The sequence below is a fragment of the Schistocerca cancellata genome, chromosome 5, assembly GCF_023864275.1.
Source record: "Schistocerca cancellata isolate TAMUIC-IGC-003103 chromosome 5, iqSchCanc2.1, whole genome shotgun sequence".
In the NCBI taxonomy this organism is placed as follows: Eukaryota; Metazoa; Arthropoda; class Insecta; order Orthoptera; family Acrididae; genus Schistocerca; species Schistocerca cancellata.
In genome coordinates this window covers 244,906,247-244,928,557 of record NC_064630.1, presented here as the reverse complement: position 1 = coordinate 244,928,557, position 22,311 = coordinate 244,906,247, and positions in this window count along the sequence as shown.

Here is a 22,311-nt window from a genome sequence, read left to right as displayed (position 1 = left end):
TTAGTTAATAATTCATGTAGGTACTGGGCTATACTGCCATAACTTTACTTCATGGCGTTTGACACTTGTGCGTTGTACTTTATCACATTCCTTTCATGGTTACGTCTCAGGGGTGCTAGACTTATATTCGTTTATTTCGAGATTCGGATATTCGGCCTTGTAAATTGTTGCTGGTGGACACTTCGATATTTTACGTCGCTTAATGCCTAATCGAGTCTCAATCAGACACGGAAGATTTGTTTGGTTAGCAGTGGGTTCAAATTCGGACCACGAATAACAACTAGTCGTGTCAATTAATGAGTTTGATAAGACTTCTGAAGTTCAAAATGTTCAAATGTTTGTGAATTCCTAAGGAACCAAACTGCTGAGGTCATCGATCTCATGACTTACACACTTATTAAACTAACTTATACTAAGAACAACACACACACCCATGCCCGCGGCAGGACTCGAACCTCCGGCGGGAATGGCCGCTCAATCCGTGACATGGCGCCTCTAATCGCGCGGCCACTGCGCCCGACACTTCTGAAGTGTCACTTATTGTAATGAAGATTAATTTAGAAGCATTAAGAAGTGTGTCATCTCTAAAAGCGTGTTTTCAAACATTTGATGTATGAGAGTATTAGTTTACATCTGGACTGGCTAATATAAGGAGCAGTATCTATGGTAGTCTCTTGTGATATCTATTGTGTATAGTCAAACGACTGTGCTGCAGATGGTTTAGAGGACCTACGGCCCGCATCTCGTGGTCGTGCGGTAGCGTTCTCGCTTCCCACGCCCGGGTTCCCGGGTTCGATTCCCGGCAGGGTCAGGGATTTTCTCTGCCTCGTGATGGCTGGGTGTTGTGTGATGTCCTTAGGTTAGTTAGGTTTAAGTAGTTCTAAGTTCTAGGGGACTGATGACCTAAGATGCTAATTCCCATAGTGCTCAGAGCCATTTGAACCATTTTAGAGGACCTACGACAGAGCTACGCTATTTTGGTTGCATACAGACAGGTACATCCTATACACTGGAGTTCAGAGGTGGCCCACTTTTTGTGCTGTCGTATGTGCAAGACTGTATAGTGTTTCCCCTGTCTGAGCATTGCTGGGGGGTCTGCTTTCACAGTCAGTCTTTGAATTTCCTTATTTTTTTCATTTATGTAGAATCTATGTAGCACACTTCTTCCCATAAACCAGAGACCTCTCTCTGGTATAGAGGGAATTTGGGGCATGAAATGTAATACAAACAGATTTGACTTGAAAAAAAAAATAATTAGAGGACAGTCCTCTGTTTTTATTTACATTTATATCTAATTCATACTCCGCAATTCGCCTAAAGGTGTGCGGCGAAGGGTACTTCGGGTATCACTAATTAATACCACCTTCACTGTTCCACTCGCCAATGGCACGTGGGAAGAATGACTGTCGTTAAACTTCTGAACTACCTCTAATTTCTCGAATTTTCTCGTCGTGCTCATTTCGAGAGTTATATGTGGGAGGAACTAATATGTTATTTGACTTTTACCAGGAAGTTCTCTCTCGAAATTTGAATACCAAACTTCTCTGTGATGCACAACGCCTGTCCTGTAGCGTCTGCCACTTTAGTCTGTTGACGACCTGTGTGACGATCTCACGTCTGCTGAACGTACTGGAACAGCTCTCCGTACTACCAATCCTACCACTTAAGGACTCCAGACTGATGAACAATACTAAAGACTTGGCCGAACAAACAACTCGAAAGCCACTTCAAAAATGGTTCAAATGGCTCTGAGCACTATGGGACTAAACATCTGTGGTCATCAGTCCCCTAGTACTTAGAACTACTTAAACCTAACTAACCTAAGGAAATCACACACATCCATGCCCGAGACAGGATTCGAACCTGCGACCGTAGCAGTCGCGCGGTTCCGGACTGAGCGCCTAGAACCGCTAGACCACCGCGGCCGGCAAAGCCACTTCCTTCGTGGCTGAGTTACATTTTCTTCAGATTATTCCTATAATTCTCAATCTCGCATCTGCTTTTCCCTCTATTTTTTTTTATGTGGTCATTCCATTTGAGGTCGCTTTGGATAGTTACTCCTAGATACTTTACAGTAGATACTATTTCCAGCAATTTGTCATCAATAGTGTAGTTGTATAGTAGTAGATGTCTTTTCCTATGAGTGTACAAGGTGCTGCATTTATTTACGTTCAGAGTCAACTGGCTGAGCCTGCGCCATTCGTCAATCCTCTGCAGGTCATTCTGCAAATCGATACTGTCTTCTGGCGTTGCTACTTTCTTACAACCACATCATCTGCGAACAGTCTTAAAGATCTTCTGACGCTTTCAAAAAATGGTTCAAATGGCTCTGAGCACTATGGGACTCAACTGCTGTGGTCATCAGTCCCCTAGAACTTAGAACTGCTTAAATCTAACTAACCTAAGGACATCACACACACCCATGCCCGAGGCAGGATTCGAACATGCGAACGCAGCAGCAGCGCGGCTCCGGACTGGAGCGCCTAGAACCGCACGGCCACCGCGGCCGGCTTCTGACGCTTTCTACTAGATCATTTATACGTATTATAAACAGTAACGAGTCCTATTACACTTCCTTGGCGTACTCCGGAAATTGCCTTTACATCTGTCGATTTTGTAAAGTTAACAGCGACGTGTTGAGTTCTATCTGAAAGTAGGTCTTGAATCCTCTAGCAAATCTGGTCCGATACTTGTTAAGCTTGTATTTCTTTTTTCATTAAACAGAGCTGCGGGACGGTGTCAAATGCCTTCCTGAAGTCAAGAGACACGGCATCAACTTGTCTACACCCCTATGGATCTTGTGGAGGAACAGAGCGAGCTGTTTCGCTAGGTACCTGTTTTCGGAATCCATGTTGATTTTTATAGAGATTTCCGTTCATCAAAAACGTCATCATTCGCGGGCATAAAACTTGTTTCACAATTCACAACAGAATGATGTCGAAAGATATAGGCCCATAGTTATTTGTTTCTGTCCTATGGTTCTTCTTGAAACTGCTACGATAAACTGCTGCTGGAACGGGATCAGTTCTTTCGCATAACCTTTGTAGTACTTTATAGGTATGGTATTGTATTGTATGTTAACCAGGAACCCAGAGACGACGGAGATGCTCCGTCCCCGCCGCAGCCGCAGTGGTCCACAATCCCACGACGACTACCGCAGTCCACTTCTCCCCTCCGCCGCCCCACACCGAACCCAGGGTTATTGTGCGGTTCGGCCCCCGGTGGACCCCACAGGGAACGTCTCACACCAGACGAGTATAACCCCTATGTTTGCGTGGTAGAGTATACTTTGTAGGTACCTCATCTGGTCGTGAGGCATTTCCACTATTAGGCGATTGTAGTTGCATTTCTACTCCACGATCGGTTATCTCAGTATCTGCCATTTCGACGTTCGTCCGTACGATGATTGGAAGGAGGGATCGTATTATGATCTTCGGCGGTGAAACAATTTCAGGAGACCGAATTCAGTATTTCGTCCTTCTTTCTGGTATCTTCCGTTTCGGTACCAGTAGGATCATTGAGTGAATGAGTAGAGGATTACGAACCGCTTACTGACTTACGTAAGAGCAAAGCCAGTTTGGGTTTTTACTCAGATCGGTTGACAAAATTTTGCATCAGAGCCGTTGAATGCTTCTCTCACTGCACTCCTTACGCTCATTTCCGTAGCAGTTAACTCGGCTATTAAGCCAGATGGGTCTCTCCCATTCCATTAACACCCTGTTCGGAACTTAGTTGTATAAGGCATATTGAACGATGCTTTTGAATTTGTTCCATTTTGAAGAGCATATTATCGTAGGAGAAAAGAAGTACAAACGTTACGTAAGCAAACAAAAGAATTAGAGATAGAATTGGTCCTATCAGATGCATAGACTTGTTATTCCGCCCAGAGGCTAGAATGTATTAGTGCTATCTACCAACGTGTGTGTTTCAAATTCATATCTTCCAGTGCCCTAATAAGCGTCATTATTGTTACAAAAGTTCTGTGAGGGTTCTTTTGAATTTTGAGTATCTCGATCATATCTACAAAACGTTTTTACCTGAATGGCGAACATAGTTTTAGCTTAGTCATCTTAATTTATTAAGGAGAGAGTGTACCCTAAAACTTCAATTTCATCAGTAATTTCACATGTTTAGAGTGTTTATTCCTAGATCCTAAATATTTGGCTGTACACGAATTACAAATACATCCAAGAAGTATTTGAAATATGGACTGCACGAGTAGCTGTGGCACAATTGACTGCTGCCAATGTGGTCAAGACAGTACCTGTCACAGACTTGCGTATGATGTACTACTGGTAAGATGCACTGATGGAAAGACGCAAAATGAAAAAGTTTGCACAGTGTCGTTTGGTCCAACTGTCCCAAAGAGAGAAATAGTCTTTTGGGTTTTGTAGAATCTGTTTATCAGTCCAGTGTGGGATGTTTGAAGACCGAAGAAAGCAGGAGTCCCAGCACTCCTTTATCATCCTCCCAGAAGATGGTCTGCTTATCTAGAGAACAATGGTGGATCAAACACTCCACAAGATGATGCCTGGAGAAGGAAAAATTTAAGAAAAACGCCCGCCTCGTCTTGAAATAACAACAAGAAGAAGCCTTACAGGAGCAGGAAGGGAAAACATGTGATGCTAGTGAATTTTAATGGGAGTCCGTGACGTATCAGCATTCATTTTTTTAATAAAATGTTTAATTCCATTTTCTCTGAAGTTTGTTTTTCTAAATTCAGTCCCAACATTTTTATCCTGAATGTTAACCAATCTCAATGAAATTTTTGCAGGAAGTAGTCTTGAGTTACATGTATGTTCCTATGCATTAATATTGTCGAAAATGTAGTTTTTCTATTTTATTATCAGATTTAAGTAAAACTTGAAAAAATACTGAAAGTGAATTAATAACATTTCTCATAAAATGAATGCACAGAACTGTTGAACAATGTTGTGTGTATGCACCTAAAAAAATTCTTTTGTGAAAATTGAGGTCTTAATACCAAAGTTGGTTTTCAAAAATACCATTAAAATCACATTACAAATTCAAAACTCAAAAACCAAAGAAGGTCTTAACTTCAAAGCTTGGATATTGCTACATCTTTGTGTGATAGACATTACTTTAAAATTCAATTGAAATATGAAAAGTGGAAGATACGTTAAATTTTTGGGTGACATCTCCACTTAGACAACATTATTCCTTGAAACTCACTTTGAAAAAAAAAAAAAAACTTTAAAGAGAATTCTATGTGCCTTACCATAACTGATTTGTTTCCACGGTAAATATACAATACGAAGTCATATTTTAACATGAAAATTCCTTCCATAACTCCGAGAGCGATCCTGTTTTTTTTTCACTTTGCGCTACAGTATTTTTTATGTAGAAATTGGTCTTATTATTAGTAGCGGTTACTGGTTCTGCTGCAGCGTTGCCATTTTGGAATATTCTGGATACGGAACATTACCAGACAGTATAGAAACGAACAAACAAAACAATAAGTAAATGCTATCGTGATTATAATTTGCTCACCTACGCAGCTGTGGCGGTGCAGCAACATTTTATGAGGATGTATGCAATTTGGGCTAGTAATACGTTTTTAGTTTTCTTATTTATTTTTCCTCTGGAAACACTGGTTGTTACTTCTCAAGTGCTACGAATATTTCAACAAGGATAAGTATGGTCATGTATTCTTAAATTTGCAGTATGTCATTACTTAGAACCTGATTATCCACGAATTTCCCTTCTGAACTTTGCATTTCAGCGAGGAGTTAAAGTCAGAGCAAACTTCTCTTCAAAAAACCGTGTGCAGGTTACCTGTCAAGGCACAGTATTTTTCAATAACTGTTACTTATTGTCATAATTGTTCCACAGCTCTAAAAATAGTTATTGGCGGGTATTCAGCACAGAATCTAATTTGGACGGAACTACATTACAATAGGTTACTAATTCACGTAACAACCACTTGCTCTGCATGCAGAAATGTAGCTCGCTTTGCTGATATGCGAGCGAGACCGTTAACATCGTTACTTATTTTCACTCATTGACGTCACGCATGATAAATCGCATGGATACAGCTACCGAAGTTCAAAGTTAGTTGACTCCCTAAGACAAAAAGTGAGGCTATTATGCAAAATTGATACGAAGACACTGTGCAAAGGTCTCTTCGCTGCTTCACTGCTTGCAAATAATTGTTCACGTTGTTATTGTTCCTAGTGTTACAAACTTGCTGTGGATTACTATTTTTGAAAAAGACATTTTTTTTAATTGTAGAAGGACTTTAAAGAAAATATGTATTGCGAAACCCCTATTTATTTTCAGCGAGCACATGTAAAACTTTTAAACGAGACAGTAAAGGCATTCTATTCAGGTAACCATGATATTTTACAGGGGTGGCTATTCAGGGGCAGTAGATGAAGTGGCACTTCACTAATATTTTTATCTTGCCATACTTTAAAGAGAATGTTTATGTATATTACCACGTATGCTGATTTTTACTCCACACGTTGCTGACAGCGCAGCTTTAAGGGCGGGGCCACAGGCCGAGCATTTTAACTGTGTGGTTGTAACACCAACCGTGACGCCACCTGCTAGAGTTTGTCTGTGGAGGGGGCATGGACTTAAGTAGATTGCAAGTTTATTCCAGGTGAATTTCATTTCCAGACGGGAGACAGTAAAGCTGTGGTTGCTTTGTGCGTGGAGCACGCTTCTGTCTGTCGTACGTTTAGGGCTGCATGTTTTAAACATGAATCTTGTTTATGATATAGTGTAAATTTATTAGAAACATCATTTTCAAGTTGTATCGAGCCTTGTATTACGAAATTTTGGGTCGCGTTCTGATGGAAATGGATGAGCAGTTTCGCGATTGTGAAAAAAAATGTTTGTTTACCTTGACTATAGTACAAAATTTGAAGCAAAACCACGCATGTTTCCTTCCAGTGCACTTGAAAACTTATAAAATTTGTTTGGGCCTGTATTGGTTGGTTGGTTGATTTGGAGGGGAGGGGACCAAACAGCGAGGTCATCGGTCCCATCGGATTAAGGAATGATGACGAAGGAAGTCGGCCGTCCTTTTCAAAGGAATCCAAACCGGCATTTGCATGAAGCGATTTAGGGAAATCGCGGAAAACTTAAATGAGGATGGCCGCACGCGGGTCTGACCCGTCGTCCTCCCGATTGCGAGTCCAGTGTACTAACCACTGCGCCACCTCACTCGGTTGGGTCTGTATTCTCCATAACACAACGCTCAAGGAACCATCTCCCTATTTTGTATATGGATGAGAAGTACAGAAATATTTTCAGCGGTAAGATGTTAGAAGTGCTTAATGAGGTTAAGGACATTTTTACGGAAATTAGAAACTGTTCTCCCTTATTGTGTCGATATCTTCTACTATCGTACAGAAACTGTGGAACGAAGCTTTTCTTGCCAGAAGCGTATAAAAACGTATCAAAAAAATGGTTCAAATGGCTCTGAGCACTATGGGACTTAACATCGATGGTCATCAGTCCCCTAGAACTTAGAACTACTTAAACTTAACTAACCTAAGGACATCACACACATCCATGCCCGAGGCAGGATTCGAATCTGCGACCGTAGCAGTCGCGCGGCTCCGGACTGAGCACCTAGAACCGCTAGACCATCGCGGCCGGCTAAAAACGTATCAGAAGAAAGCAGTTTCAGAACAGAGACTTTGTACTTTAATGACTATTTCAGTTCAGATAATAACGCAGATAATAAAAACACAGCCATTTTATGAAGACATCATCGACAAGTCCTTAAAAGACCGAAGAATTGATTTAAGGAAGAGGAAGTGGAAGAGTTCAATTACTTAGCTAAACTTGTGTAAATATAGGTATATTTTTCTCTCTTGCTAGCTCACTACCAGCCACGAGCTGTCACTGATATTCTAGCACAATAATTAAGTTCATGAGATACATGGTCCTGTACAAGTTTAGCTTAACTCATATTTCAGGAACAGAATGTAGAAAGTTTTATTAGGATTGCGAATATTATAAACAGGAATGCCACATCATTTTCGTGGTTAAAAAACACATAGAATCTTCTCCAAGATTCGATCATGGGAACAGGAGAAAAATTCCTTGTCGTTCGCTTACCTTACGGGAGAGGCGTCAGTGACCGTGTAGGTAAGGTGCTGAACCATGTGAGGGAATTAAAACCAAACTATTCCAGGGCGGCCGCAAAATCCGAGATCTGTTGAGGCCCTCCCCACTGCAAGTGTCAACAAACTTTGATGTGATTGCGGCGAAGTCTACGTTGCTGAAACAGGGGCACCATTCAGCACTAGCGTGTCGGAACGTGTATGCTACATGCGATTGGGCCTACACAGAACATCAGCTGTAACTGAACTCCATCAGTACGGACCGAGCTATCAGTTTTCAAGAACCTCGTGCACTGCCTCGGCAGGCGTGAATGCTGCAGAGGTTTGTCGAAATAATTAAACGATCCAACAGCATGAACCAGAAGCAAGTTGCCGACGAGCAGACTGCCAGCGATCCCACTCCAACGAGCATCGTGTGTTCGCCAGCCATTAGCTCCATATGAACCTGAATCACCAGTACAAACAAGCGACCACAAGAGAAGTGCTGTGCGGCATCAGCGTCTCTGCAGGAAAACACTATCCAGTGGTGCAATCTGATACTTTCCTAGTGCTGCCAGAGTAACACACGCAACAGCCTGCCGTACAGCCACCACGCCATATCAATCTTTACCTCAAGCTGTCCAAGGGTATTCCAGAATGCGACGTCGGTAGTCGCCTCATAATCTAAATAAGACAGTATAAAGGGACTACCATCCCAGAATCTAGCTGTTAGTCGCTCTGAAGAGGACCGCTGCAAAGAAGGCCGAAACGTTGGTGGCGTGATTAGTGTTTTGTAATGAAACATCCTAATACCCAAAATGATTTTGTTCAAAGTGTGTACAGTTGTTAACATCTTCTGTTTTCAAGGTTTTGACACTAGTCACTTGCTACCCGATGATACCATAAAGAGAAGGCAAAGCTGCTACCGACCAGAAGGTTGCTTCGAACACTTCAGTGCTTTACCATACACATGGTTCTATTGGAAGAGTTGTTGTGGTCTTCAGTCCTGAGACTGGTTTGATGTAACTCTCCATGCTACTGTATTCTGTGCAAGCTTCTTCATCTCCCAGTACGTACTGCAACCTACATCCTTCTGAATCTGCTTAGTGTATTCATCTCTTGGTCTCCCTCTACGATTTTTACCCTCCACGCTGCCCTCCAATACTAAATTGGTGATCCCTCGATGCCTCAGAACATGTCCTACCAACCGATCCTTTCTTCTAGTCAAGTTGTGCCACATACTCCTCTTCTCCCCAATTCTATTCAATACGTCCTCATTAGTTATGTAATCTTATCATCTAATCTTCAGTGGAAGAGTTATACCGCAATACTTATCAGAGGAGAAAGAGATGATAAGCGAGAGAAAAGAACCATAGTTCTGATCGGGGACTGAGCCGATGACTTTGGGATTTGTAGTCTGACGCTTACGGACTGATCCACAAAGTTTTCTTTTCCTTTTTTCTTTTACAGCTCATACTTTACCAGCCAAAATTTCTTTCATCGGCGTCGGCCTCTTCTGCCATGGAAACAACTTAAAGACTTCGCTACGCTATTTAAGACTTCTGATTGTTAACCAAAATAATGTGTTGAAAACTGAAGCTTCTCTACCCCGAAAAGCTAAATACTCGTTATAAAGGAGCGATATCCTTTGCTTATACAGATTTTGCTATTTCTTTTTCGTAAACTGATTTCTAGGACCTTACCCGCTTTTTCCTCTCTTTCTTCTTCTTGTTACGGAAGAAGCGGAAAATAAGATCTCATTCTCCTTCGTAAGACTTGTTCATTTTTAAAATAATTCTTCTCTTTAGTTGAAACTAAAATAAATTTTATTTTCCAAAAGCGGAGTTGCTAAAACAACGCTTACTCCTGTCACGCTTAGTTTTATGCGGAATAATAAACGAGGGGTCGTAATTATAGCACAATAATCGCCGGTCGAGAACGTCAGCAAACTATTAACTACTTTCGTTTCTCAGCGACAAGGTCATGCATCGCCAATTGAAGACACAATTAAATGTTAGGGAAGAGATTTTACCTTCCTACCAGTAGGGATAAACAGGGACGGAAAGTCACTGAGTCAGATAGCTTGATGACTGGTTGATAGTAAGGAAGTCTGTTTGATTTTCAACCTTAAATACGACAATGGTGTACCAAAAGTCTACGGATAAATCCAAGCAGACGCTCAATGGAGGGTAGCCGCAAAGGGCAAAAATTGTGGAGGAAGACAGAGATTCGAATATGTACAACAAAAATTATGAACATTGCGTATTAAGCGCTAGTCTGAGATGAGGCGGTAGCACAGGATTTGAAGTACTGGTGGTCTGTGCCAAACCAACCGAATACTGGAGAAAGTCGATTTGTTACACCCATAATGATATTATTCCTCTTCCCTTGTCTGATGTAAGATTGGTAAATGGTAGTTAAATCAGTTTACAGACAATATCTATTGCTTAATTTGTGGAAGCATGTTTCACTTTGACATGTAGGCCCTACGGTATAAAACGTGAATTTATCCGTTTGAAGATGGACACAGGTGCTTGGAACAATTATGAATTCAATTACAAAAGATATTTTATAAAATAGTCGATGGCTGGCAGTACATTTCAGTGTCATACATGATTAATGCAGTCGCGGTAATTTAATTGTGTCTTCAATTGGCGATGCATAACCTTGTCGCTGAGAAACGAAAGTAATTAATAGTTTGCCGACGTTCTCGACCGGCGAGTATTGTGGTATAATTACGACCCCTCGTTTATTATTCCGCATAAAACTAAGCGTGACAGGAGTAAGCACTGTTTTAGCAACTCCGCTTTTGGAAAATAAATTTTATTTTAGTTTCAACTAAAGAGAAGAATTATTTTAAAAATGAACAAGTCTTACGAAGGAGAATGAGATCTTATTTTCCGCTTCTTCCGTAACAAGAAGAAGAAAGAGAGGAAAAAGCGGGTAAGGTCCTAGAAATCAGTTCATGAAAAAGAAATAGCAAAATCTGTATAAGCAAAGGATATCGCTCCTTTATAACGAGTATTTAGCTTTTCGGGGTAGAGAAGCTTCAGTTTTCAACACATTATTTGGGTTAACAATCAGAAGTCTTAAATAGCGTAGCGAAGTCTTTGTTTCCATGGCAGAAGAGGCCGACGCCGATGAAAGAAATTTTGGCTTGTGAAGTATGAGCTGCAAAACAAAAAAGGAAAAGAAAACTTTGTGGCTCAGTCCGTAAGCGTCAGACTACAAATCCCAAAGTCATCGGCTCAGTCCCCGATCAGAACTATGGTTCTTTTATCTCGCTTATCATCTCTTTCTCCTCTGATAAGTATTGCGGTATAACTCTTCCACTGAAGATTAGATGGTTAGATCACATAACTAATGAGGACGTATTGAATAGAATTGGGGAGAAGAGGAGTTTGTGGCACAACTTGACTAGAAGAAAGGATCGGTTGGTAGGACATGTTCTGAGGCATCAAGGGATCACCAATTTAGTATTGGAGGGCAGCGTGGAGGGTAAAAATCGTAGAGGGAGACCAAGAGATAAATACACTAAGCAGATTCAGAAGGATGTAGGTTGCAATCTTGGTCCGCTTCCTTCCGAGACGCGCTGCTTTTCTTGACGCTTATCAGGGAGTGGGTTCTCAGAATCCTAGCAGTGCTTTCCTCGTAGCTTCTCCACGCGGGAGTTGAGCATATCTGTTACACAACTACACCGATTACACAAACGCCGGGACAATCGCGTACGCCTTCGTCGAATATTATCTCTTCTGAGGAATGCGTTCGGTAGGAATTCCAGACACAGGAATAATACTCAAGGAGGGGTCGAATATTAACTTTATGATCGCCTTCATTGCAGATAAATTTACGAATTCCACCGTGTATCCTAGTATGTCGCACCATGATGTCAGCTTTCTCAGCAATATATTCACCTTAAGTAGCTGTGGTCTTTAATGACTGCTAGCTGATAGCTGGTAAATCTGGCGAGTTGTGTGGTTGTGGTCCGTTAAATCTGTCTGTAATGTAAAAATAAACTTCATTTACTTACTTGTTTTCGGGAGTGTAAAAATAATATGGAAATAATAAGGAAAAATTACAGACAAATATAATGCAAATTTAATTTTGTATGCAATACCTTTAGTAAACGCTCCGGGTGCAGGAATAAAGTAGCTTTTACGCATGAGCACCTTCCCACCCACAACCCTGCTCATAACGGTGTTAGACGTAAAATACAACAACATGATTTATATTCAAGACAGCAAATCTTATTAAGTCCTACATTTGGTTGACATTGCTCAAAGTGCTCCAGAGTATTTCTTACATGTGCTCCCCCCCCCCTTCCCCTCAACACGTATTACATATACTGTCTGGTAAAAAGCAATCGGCAGCCTCATTTTATGTGCAATTAACCACTAAATGCCTCTAGAGGTGGATCCGACAGTATAAAAGGAGGCGAGGAGTACTGTGTTGTCCATAGAGTAACAATAACAGCAGAATGGTCAGGAGAGGTCCCTGACTGCGAATGTTGACTAGTCATTGGATGTCACTTTAGTAACAAAACCAACAGGGATGTTTTAGCCCTTTTAAAGTTGCCCAAGTTGGCCGTTAGTGACGTGACTGTGAAGTGGAAACGTGAAGGGACAACCAGAACTAAGGCCAGATCAGGCAGATCTCATGTACTGATGGAGAGGGACTATCGAACATTACGGAGGGTGATTGTAAAAACTCGCATGAAATCAGAAGATGTTACTCGTGAGATCCAAATTGCTACCAGCAGTCCATCTAGGAGGATGATTGTGCGCAGGGAGTTAAAAATAATGGTCGTGATGCTCTCCATAAGGCACACATTTCTGAAGCCAACACTAAGCGACTCCACTGGATCGTGGATGATTATAAATGAGTGGTATGGAGTGATGAATAGTGCTATACCCTGTGGCAATCCGATGGAAGGGTTCGTGCTTGGCGAATGCGTGCAGAACATTACCTGCCATCACGTGTAGTGCCAACAGCGAAGTGAAGAGGAGGTCGTATTACCAGTTTGGGAGTGCTTTTCGTGGTTAGGATATGGTCTCCTTACTGCACATAAGAAACGCTGTATGCGGAAAGATATGAAAATATTTTATTGCATTGTGTACTGCACTCAGCGGAAGCACGGTTCGGAGACGATGACTGTATTAGCCTTACAACGCAGCCCTTCACAAAGCAGCATCTATGAGGCAGCAGTATGAGAACAAAAAATTCCTGAAATGGATTGACCCACCCAGAGTCCCTACGTGAACTCAACAAGTGGGATGAGTTACAAGGGAGACTTTGCTCCAGATCCCAGCGTCCAACTTCACTTCAGCTTTAAGAGGCCCAGCTAAATTGAGCATGCTTAACTGCATCACTGCTGAAATGTCAAGAGCACCGCACCGCAGCGACCATATACAAGATCACGACCAGATGCACACACGCGCGCAGCGTGATACATAGGTCAAAATAGAGATTCAAACACTGACTTGGAAACAGATGAACATGCAGACACGGACGATGTAATGAAGACACCAGTATCACCAGATGCAGATACATATATGGAGGGCGCTGATAAGATCCCCAAAACACACACACACACACACACACACACACACACACACACACACACATATATATATATATATATATATATATATATATATATATATATATATATATATATATATATATATACTGTGGCATACTAGCATACTAGCAGGTCACACTACTGCAACAATACTACAAGTAACTTATACATGGAATTTAGAAGTAAGTTTGTAATAAGAAATGAAACAACGAATTTCTTGCTTGTATGAAGTAAGACAAGTAATTCTTTAGTTCTCTGTATCGTTATTTTGAAACATATAATTGCCTAATATGTAACTGTGAAATATATGAACTGTAAAACAAGTGAAGTTCATAATATTGCACATAAAATACATGTGCAGAATAACAAGACTCAGCAACACAAACACCAACGTGCAGCACAGATAAAAAGCGCTTTTCACGGAGATGAGGCTCGACGTCATCCTTCTGAGGCTTCTCTCCCGCTTATGACGCTGGCAAATGGAGGAAGTAACTGTAGAAACGCATGGTACTGTCATACCTCATACACAAACCACGTACAATTAATCTCACGACATACAGCCTAACAGTACTGATCATAGTAGAACAGCATATGCTAATTCAGGTGACACGGGCTCGAAGTGTTTACCGAAGCCGTCCCACTTGAAAACAGCCGGGTAGAGGGACCCCTTTTATTATCTAAATCATTCCTTTCGTCTATTATTTTCTTCTTAAGAATGTAGTCAAATCTGCTTCCCTATTCCAAAATGTATTTTATGTGTCACATGTTTTATTAACAATGTGGGTATGTAAAAGACAACAAAATAACAGCACTGAGAGATGGTGTAGAAAAAGACGAAGAGTCTGTCTCTGCAGCTTGTTAGTAGTTTTTAGTAGCAAACGAACCACCAAAGTGAGTCATTCTGTAATATTAATAAATAAATAAATAATGATCGTCTACTGTGGTAAGGATGGACTGCCAATACTCCACGGACATTCAGATACTTCATCGGAAGTATCCCCAGCAGATTTCAAGCCGTCACAAAGTTAATACCAGCTAATTGGTATCAGACAGTATCTGTGCACCACTTTTGGTTACAAACACTGCAAACTCATCATGAATAACACCGGAGATTCTCTAGCGAAATTTTTTGGGTATTTTGGTGTAAAGGAATTGCAGTCTCCAGTGGGTCCTTACACAATAAATGAATTTCGGTTGATTTGTTATCACCATATCCCCGGTATCTTTCCATCTGTACTGCAATGAAAATATGTGCACTATAACGAGAATGTGACGGTAAGCGCTGTGTTTCTTGCTCTTGTTCAATTCATCGAAGTACTTGTTGTTTGTAATAGTAATGACAACTTTATAGTCTTCGCCATCAAGCTTGCATCCAGTACTGTTCTGTTGTGTCACAGGTTTGTTTTTCCGGCAGTGTTAGTTGTTCGGTAACAGCGATGCACAGCAGTATGGATGAGTCTGGTGATGAAGAATTGGATATGGTTTCACTGAAAGCAATGATACAGCATCACAATGACGCCATGGAGAGCTGTGAATGCAGTGGCCAAAACCTCGTCACAGAACTTTCGTATCCTACGAGGAATCAGATCCTTGTATGTTATAGTGATTGCATATTAAAGGTGTTTCTTCACTTTGATGTATTTTTAAGTAAAAAAATAACTGGGCAACTGGCCGAATTAATCATAACTACACTCATACTCATAAATTAAGGAAAATTGCAGAATGTGGTGCCACACAACGTGACACTACACAAAACTGGCACTAATAGCATAGGCACATATGGAATACACACGACACAAATCTGTAAGTCCACGCTATTGGTGATAAGTTGAGAAAACCGTCCCGAAACACAAAACGCCACTGTTTCCTGCGCATGTACCCCGACATCAATACGGGATATGATCACCATGCACACATACACAGGCCGCACAACGGGTTGGCATACTCTGGATCAGGTGGTCGAGCAGCTGCTGGGGTATAGCCTCCCATTCTTGCACCAGTGCCTGTCTGAGCTACTGAAGTGTCCTAGGGGTTTGAAGACGTGCAGCGATACGTCGACCGAGAGTATCCCAGACGTGCTCGGTGGGGTTCAGGTCTGGAGAACAGGCAGGTCACTCCATTCGCCTGATATCTTCTGTTTCAAGGTACTCCTCCACGATGGCAGCTCGGTGGGGCCGTGCGTTATCATCCATGAGGAGAAAGGTGGGACCCACTGCACCCCTGAAAAGGCGGACATACTGGTGTAAAATGACGTCCCGATACACCTGACCTGTTACAGTTCCTCTGTCAAAGACATGCAGGTGTGTACGTGCACACCAATCATAATCACGCCCCACACCATCAAACCACGACCTCCATACAGGTCCCTTTCAAGGACTTTAAGGGGTTGTTATCTGGTTCCTGGTTCACGCCAGATGAAAACCCGGCGAGAATCAGACTATACCTGGACTCGTCCGTGAACATAACCTGGGACCACTGTTCCAATGACCATGTACTGTGTTCTTGACACCAGGCTTTACAGGCTCTCCTGTGTCCAAGGGTCAGTGGAATGAACCTAGCAGGTCTACTGGCGAATAAACCATGTCTGTTTAGTCGTCTGTAGACCGTGTATCTGGAGATAACTGTTCCAGTGGCTGCGGTAAGGTCCCGAGCAAGGGTATCTACAGTACTCCGTGGCCGTCTGCGGACACTGATGGTGAGATATCGGTCTTCTTGTGGTGTTGTAAACTGTGGACGTCCCGTACTGTAGCGCCTGGACACGTTTCCTGTCTGCTGGAATCGTTGCCATAATCTTGAGATCACAGTTTGTGGCACACAGAGGGCCCGTGCTACGACCTGCTGTGTTTGACCAGCCTCCAGTCGCCCTAGTATTCTAACCCACATAACGTCATCAATATGTGTTTTTGGAACAATTTTCAACAAACAGTCACCATTAGCATGTCTGAAAACGTCTGCACACTTACTCGCTGCACCGTACTCTGACATGCACCAACACACCTCTGCCTATGTGGACTGCTGCCAGTGCCACTGTGCGACAACCTCAGGTCAAATGCACCGCATGGTCATACCCCGAGGTGATTTAAACCCGCAAACCGCCCACCAGAGCGTTGTTTCACCATGTATCAGCATTATCATTAATTTATGAGCATGAGTGTAGTTGACAGACCCGGCTATTTATCTTGCCACTTTTATATTAGAAACGGAAACAAAAAATGAACTATGTTTGTATTGGAATATCGAATAAAATTTCGTTTCCATATATTCATGAAAACACATTTGACATTATGGAAGAGTCGTACAAAGAAATATATGCATAATGTAAAACGTAGAAATACAGTGTCCAAATTAAGAAACATGACCCCGTACAGCTTCTGCATGCTGGGCGCAGCTACTTCGCATATCTAAAACGCAATTTTGTAAACGTCTCTATGGCAACGTCATAGCTCTATAGATCGCTATCTTTTTCACCTACAGCCGTTTGCGGTTTGTAACGTTACGCATATGTAGGCGAGCTAGATTAAGGAAGGGCAAACCTACGTTTCTAGCATTTGTAGACTTAGAGAAAGCTTTTGACAATCTTGACTGGAATACTCTCTTCCAAATTCTGAAGGTGGTAGGGGTAAAATACAGGGAGCGAAAGGCTATTTACAATTTGTACAGAAACCAGATGGCAGTTATAAGCGTCGAGGGGCATGAAAGGGAAGCAGTGGTTGGGAAGGGAGTGAGACAGGGTTGTAGTCTCTCCCCGATGTTATTCAATCTGTATAATGAGCAAGCAGTAAAGGAAACAAAAGAAAAATTCGGAGTAGGTATTAAAATCCATGGAGAAGAAATAAAAGCTTTGAGGTTCGCCGATGACATTGTAATTCTGTCAGAGACAGCAAAGGACTTGGAAGAGCAGTTGAACGGAATGGACAGTGTCTTGAAAGGAGGATATAAGATGAACATTAAAAAAGCAAAACGAGGATAATGGAATGTAGTCCAATTAAGTCGGGTGATGCTGAGGGAATTAAATTAGGAAATGAGACACTTAAAGTAGTAAAGGAGTTTTGCTATTTGGGGAGCAAAATAACTGATGATGGTCGAAGTAGAGAGGATATAAAATGTAGACTGGCAATGGCAAGGAAAGCATTTCTGAAGAAGAGAAATTTGTTAACATCGAGTATAGATTTAAGTGTCAGGAAGTCATTTTTGAAAGTATTTGTTTGGAGTGTAGCCATGTATGGAAGTGAACCATGGACGATAAATAGTTTGGACAAGAAGAGAATAGAAGCTTTCGAAATGTGGTGCTACAGAAGAATGCTGAAGATTAGATGGGTAGATCACATAACTAATGAGGAGGTGTTGAATAGGATTGGGGAGAAGAGAAGTTTGTGGCACAACTTGACTAGAAGAAGGGATCGGTTGGTAGGACATGTTCTGAGGCATCAAGGGATCACCAATTTAGTATTGGAGGGCAGCGTGGAGGGTAAAAATCGTAGAGGGAGACCAAGAGATGAATACACTAAGCAGATTCAGAAGGATGTAGGTTGCGGTAGGTACTGGGAGATGAAGAAGCTTGCACGGGATAGAGTAGCATGGAGAGCTGCATCAAACCAGTCTCAGGACTGAAGACCACAACAACAACAACATGTAGGCGAGCTAAACAGCCGCCTAGAATTGCTACGAGGTACGGTGAAGCTGATGTCAGGTTGAACGCTAGTGGGCCCGCGGCACAGGGCGCGCTTCCGCGGCCGCTCATTGAACACGTCCTTTGCTCAGGTTTCGTCTTTCCTTCCTTCAGGACCTCTTGCCACTTTAACCTTCTTCTGTGCCCACCAGTGACGTGGCAGTTTTCAGCAAGATAATGCGGCATGTCACGAGACCCGGAGTGTGATGGAATGGTTGAGGAACACAGTGGCAAGTTCCAGTTGATGTGCTGCCCTCCAACTCTTCACATCTGCACACGATCGAACTCATCAGGGATAAGATTGAACGTGACTTCAGATTTCACCGCCCCTTCCCCGGAATTTACGGGAATTAGGTGGCTTGTGTATGCAGATGTGGTGCCAAATCCCTCCAGAGACCTACCAAGGCCCCAGTGCTTCCAGGACACGACTAGTTGCTCCTGTTATCTGTGCCAAAGTTGGACATACTGGCTGTTAGGCAGATGGTAACAATGTTCTCGCTGACCAGTCTACATAATGTACTTTATCATGGAGGGATTTTGAACAGATTTATGTATCTAAAACTACGGGGATACGTTTGTAATGTTTTTATGAGAATAATTCTAGGGATAAGTTTTTTATTGTGCAAACAGATTATTAGTCAATTTATAGTGCAGTTTAGCTTCTGAGAAAAGGAGAGTTGAATGGGCAATTTCTACACAGGGTAGTATTACACTACTGGCCATTACAATTGCTACACCAAGAGGAAATGCAAATGATATACGGGTATTAATTGGACAAATATATTATACTAGAACTGACATGTGATTACATTTTCACGCAGTTTGGGTGCATAGATCCTCAGAAATCAGTAGCCAGAACAACCACCTCTGGCCGTAATAACGGCCTTGATACGCCTGTGCATTGAGTCAAGCAGAGCTTGGATGGCGTGTACAGGCACAGCTGCCCATGCAGCTTCAACACGATACCACAGTTCATCAAGAACAGTGACTGGCGTATTGAGACGGGCCAGTTGCTCGGCCACCATTGACCAGGCGTTTTCAATTGGTGAGAGATCTGGAGAATGTGCTGGCCAGGGCAGCGGTCGAAAATTTTCTGTATCCGGAAAGGCCCGTACAGGACCTGCAACATGCGGTCGTGCATTATCCTGCTGAAATGTAGGGTTTCGCAGGGATCGAATGAAGGGGATAGCCACGGGTCAAAACACATCTGAAATGTTCCACTGTTCAAAGTGCCATCAATGCGAACAAGAGGTGACCGAGACGTGTAACCAATGGCACCCCATACCATCACGCCGGTTGATACGCCAGTATGGCGATGACGAATACACGCTTCCAATGTCCGTTCACCACGATGACGCCAAACACGGATGCGACCATCATTATGCTGTAAACAGAACCTGGGTTCATTCGAAAAAAAGACGTTTTGCCATTCGTGCAGCCTGGTTCGTCGTTAAGTACACCATCGCAGGCGCTCCTGTCGGTGATGCAGCGTCAAGGGTAACCGCAACCATCGTCTCCGAGCTGATAGTCCATGCTGCTGCAAACGTCGTCGAACTGTTCGTGCAGATGGTTGTTGTCTTGCAAACGTCCCCATCTGTTGACTCAGGGATCGAGACGTGGCTGCACGATCCGTTACAGCCATGCGGATAAGATGCCTGTCATCTCGACTATTAGTGATACGAGGTCGTTGGGATCCAGCGCGGTGTTCCGTATTACCCTCCTGAACCCACCGATTCCATATTCTGCAAACAGTCATTATATCTCGACCAACGTGAGCAGCAATGTCACGATACGATAAACCGCAATCGCGATAGGCTACAATCCGACCTTTATCAAAGTCGGAAACGTGATGGTACGCATTTCTCCTCCTTACACGAGGCATCACAACAACGTTTCACGAGGCAACGCCGGTCAACTGCTGTTTGTGTATGAGAAATCGGTTGGATACGTTCCTCATGTCAGCACGTTGTAGGTGTTGCCACCGGCGCCAACCTTGTGCGAATGCTCTGAAAATCTAATCATTTGCATATCACAGCATCTTCTTCCTGTCGGTTAAATTTCGCGTCTGTAGCACGTCATCTTCGTGGTGTAGCAATTTTAATGGCCAGTAGTGTAGTTCTAAAATTTCTAGCTACACGCTGTGAAATTAAAGAGAAATGATAAAATGTTAGATGTTTGTGGTGCCGGAAACATTTCGTAGCACTAAAGACATGTTTTCTAGTGGGAACGTGGAGAGAGTGTTCGAACGTCGAGCTGAATCAACTATTTTGCTTATGCTATAAATTAGGTTTTTGCTTGCTATCCTGTTTAGGTATATATCGATTCCACTGGGGAGAGTTCTGTGCCTGATCTATGGGGATTGGGGAAGTCATGTGATTACTGGTAACTATACCGCAATGGTATTTCGATAGCTATCGTCCTTCAGCACCGACGGCCACTGCAGATTCAAGCATGTTTTGGCGCAGTACGTGACCAAGGGCGTAATGAATTTAGGCAGTGTCAGCTGAACTGCGAACTATTTAAACTTCAATGCCAGAAAACCAGTTGTGTGCTGTGTCTGTGAAAACGAAGTGTTGCGATGTAGAGGTAAAAGCAAAAGGTGCTATCAAATGAGCGCAAAGGCGCTAAAAACTTTTGAAAAGAATGAACTGACTTGAGAGTTTATTTAAATTTATGTGTTTGTGTGACATTTAATTAATATGCCATAAATTTATAATTTGTGTTACATTTAGAAAATTTAAGCTCATAATATGACATACCTAGGAGGTACATGCTGTACCATACACGATTACAAAGATACTTACTCCTGGCATGCAAGTAGGGTATCCCATTTATTATGTTATATATGTGCTTATTATGTTATGTATGTCACATCTGGTACAACATAATGTGCCAAGTTAGCAAGCTAATGTGCCACACTAACTGGAAGTGTGTAATATTACTTGTATGTAGGAGCGCTAATTGGCTGCCAAGAATTGCTACGGGGTAAGATGAAACTGATGTACGGCTGAAAGCTAATGGGCCACAGTCACTCCAGGTGAGCCAGATGCATTACCACCAAGATGTGGGGAAAACCCGGGTACGAGGAATTTAGACGACGAATCGATTGCTTAAGAGGACCAGCTATGCTCCCAGCAATGGCGGGCTATAACACAAACTGAAAGATGGCTTCTTACGGCTCTCTGGGAGTCTACAATAATTTACAATAAAATATTAATGAAAAATCTAAACAAATCTGAGATCTCATAAAAAAGATCAAGTTAAATGACACAACTGTATTTCAGTACCGTTAAAACTATAGAAGTTAATATTTCACAGCGAATAACATTTTCACAATGAACCTCGGAATTAACAATTTTCAAACACTTCATGCAATTTCAACATACGATATCTCAGATGCGAGCATTTGCAGTATAGCTGAAAGCTGTGTATCTGTATCTATCTTATTTCTTGATTTATTACGTCTGTTTCGCAGAACACTGTATTCTCCACATTTACACAGCTAATGAATAAAGGATGAATACCCAACATATTGTCTTACTTGCATAGCTATTTCACTGTTCATCTTAGTGTACCTGTAACACGAATAAAGAAAGAAGCTATTTCATGATCAGTTTACTATTTTGTCAGTAACTTTGTTTTAATGTTCTTCTAGAGTGCTACTGAACCAAAAGACGCTTCTCTCCAAAAGGCATAAATAATTGTTTACATAATATTTAACAACAATTCGTTGTCATTTAACGGCAGCAACTTGTGCAAGAATTGTAGCTTATTTATTTACGAACAATTCTGTGTTTATAAGTTATTGTAAATTATCTGAGTGTAACCAAATGTTTGTGAAATTTCTTTATTTCAATATTGTTGTAATATATTAGTTTAGTTCAGGAAGTGGTCAAGTAAAATCAGTTAATATCTGATGTGTTTTTGGTGCGGACAGCCTTCCGCCATTGGAAAAGCACTGGAACTCTACGGGGAACGAGCGA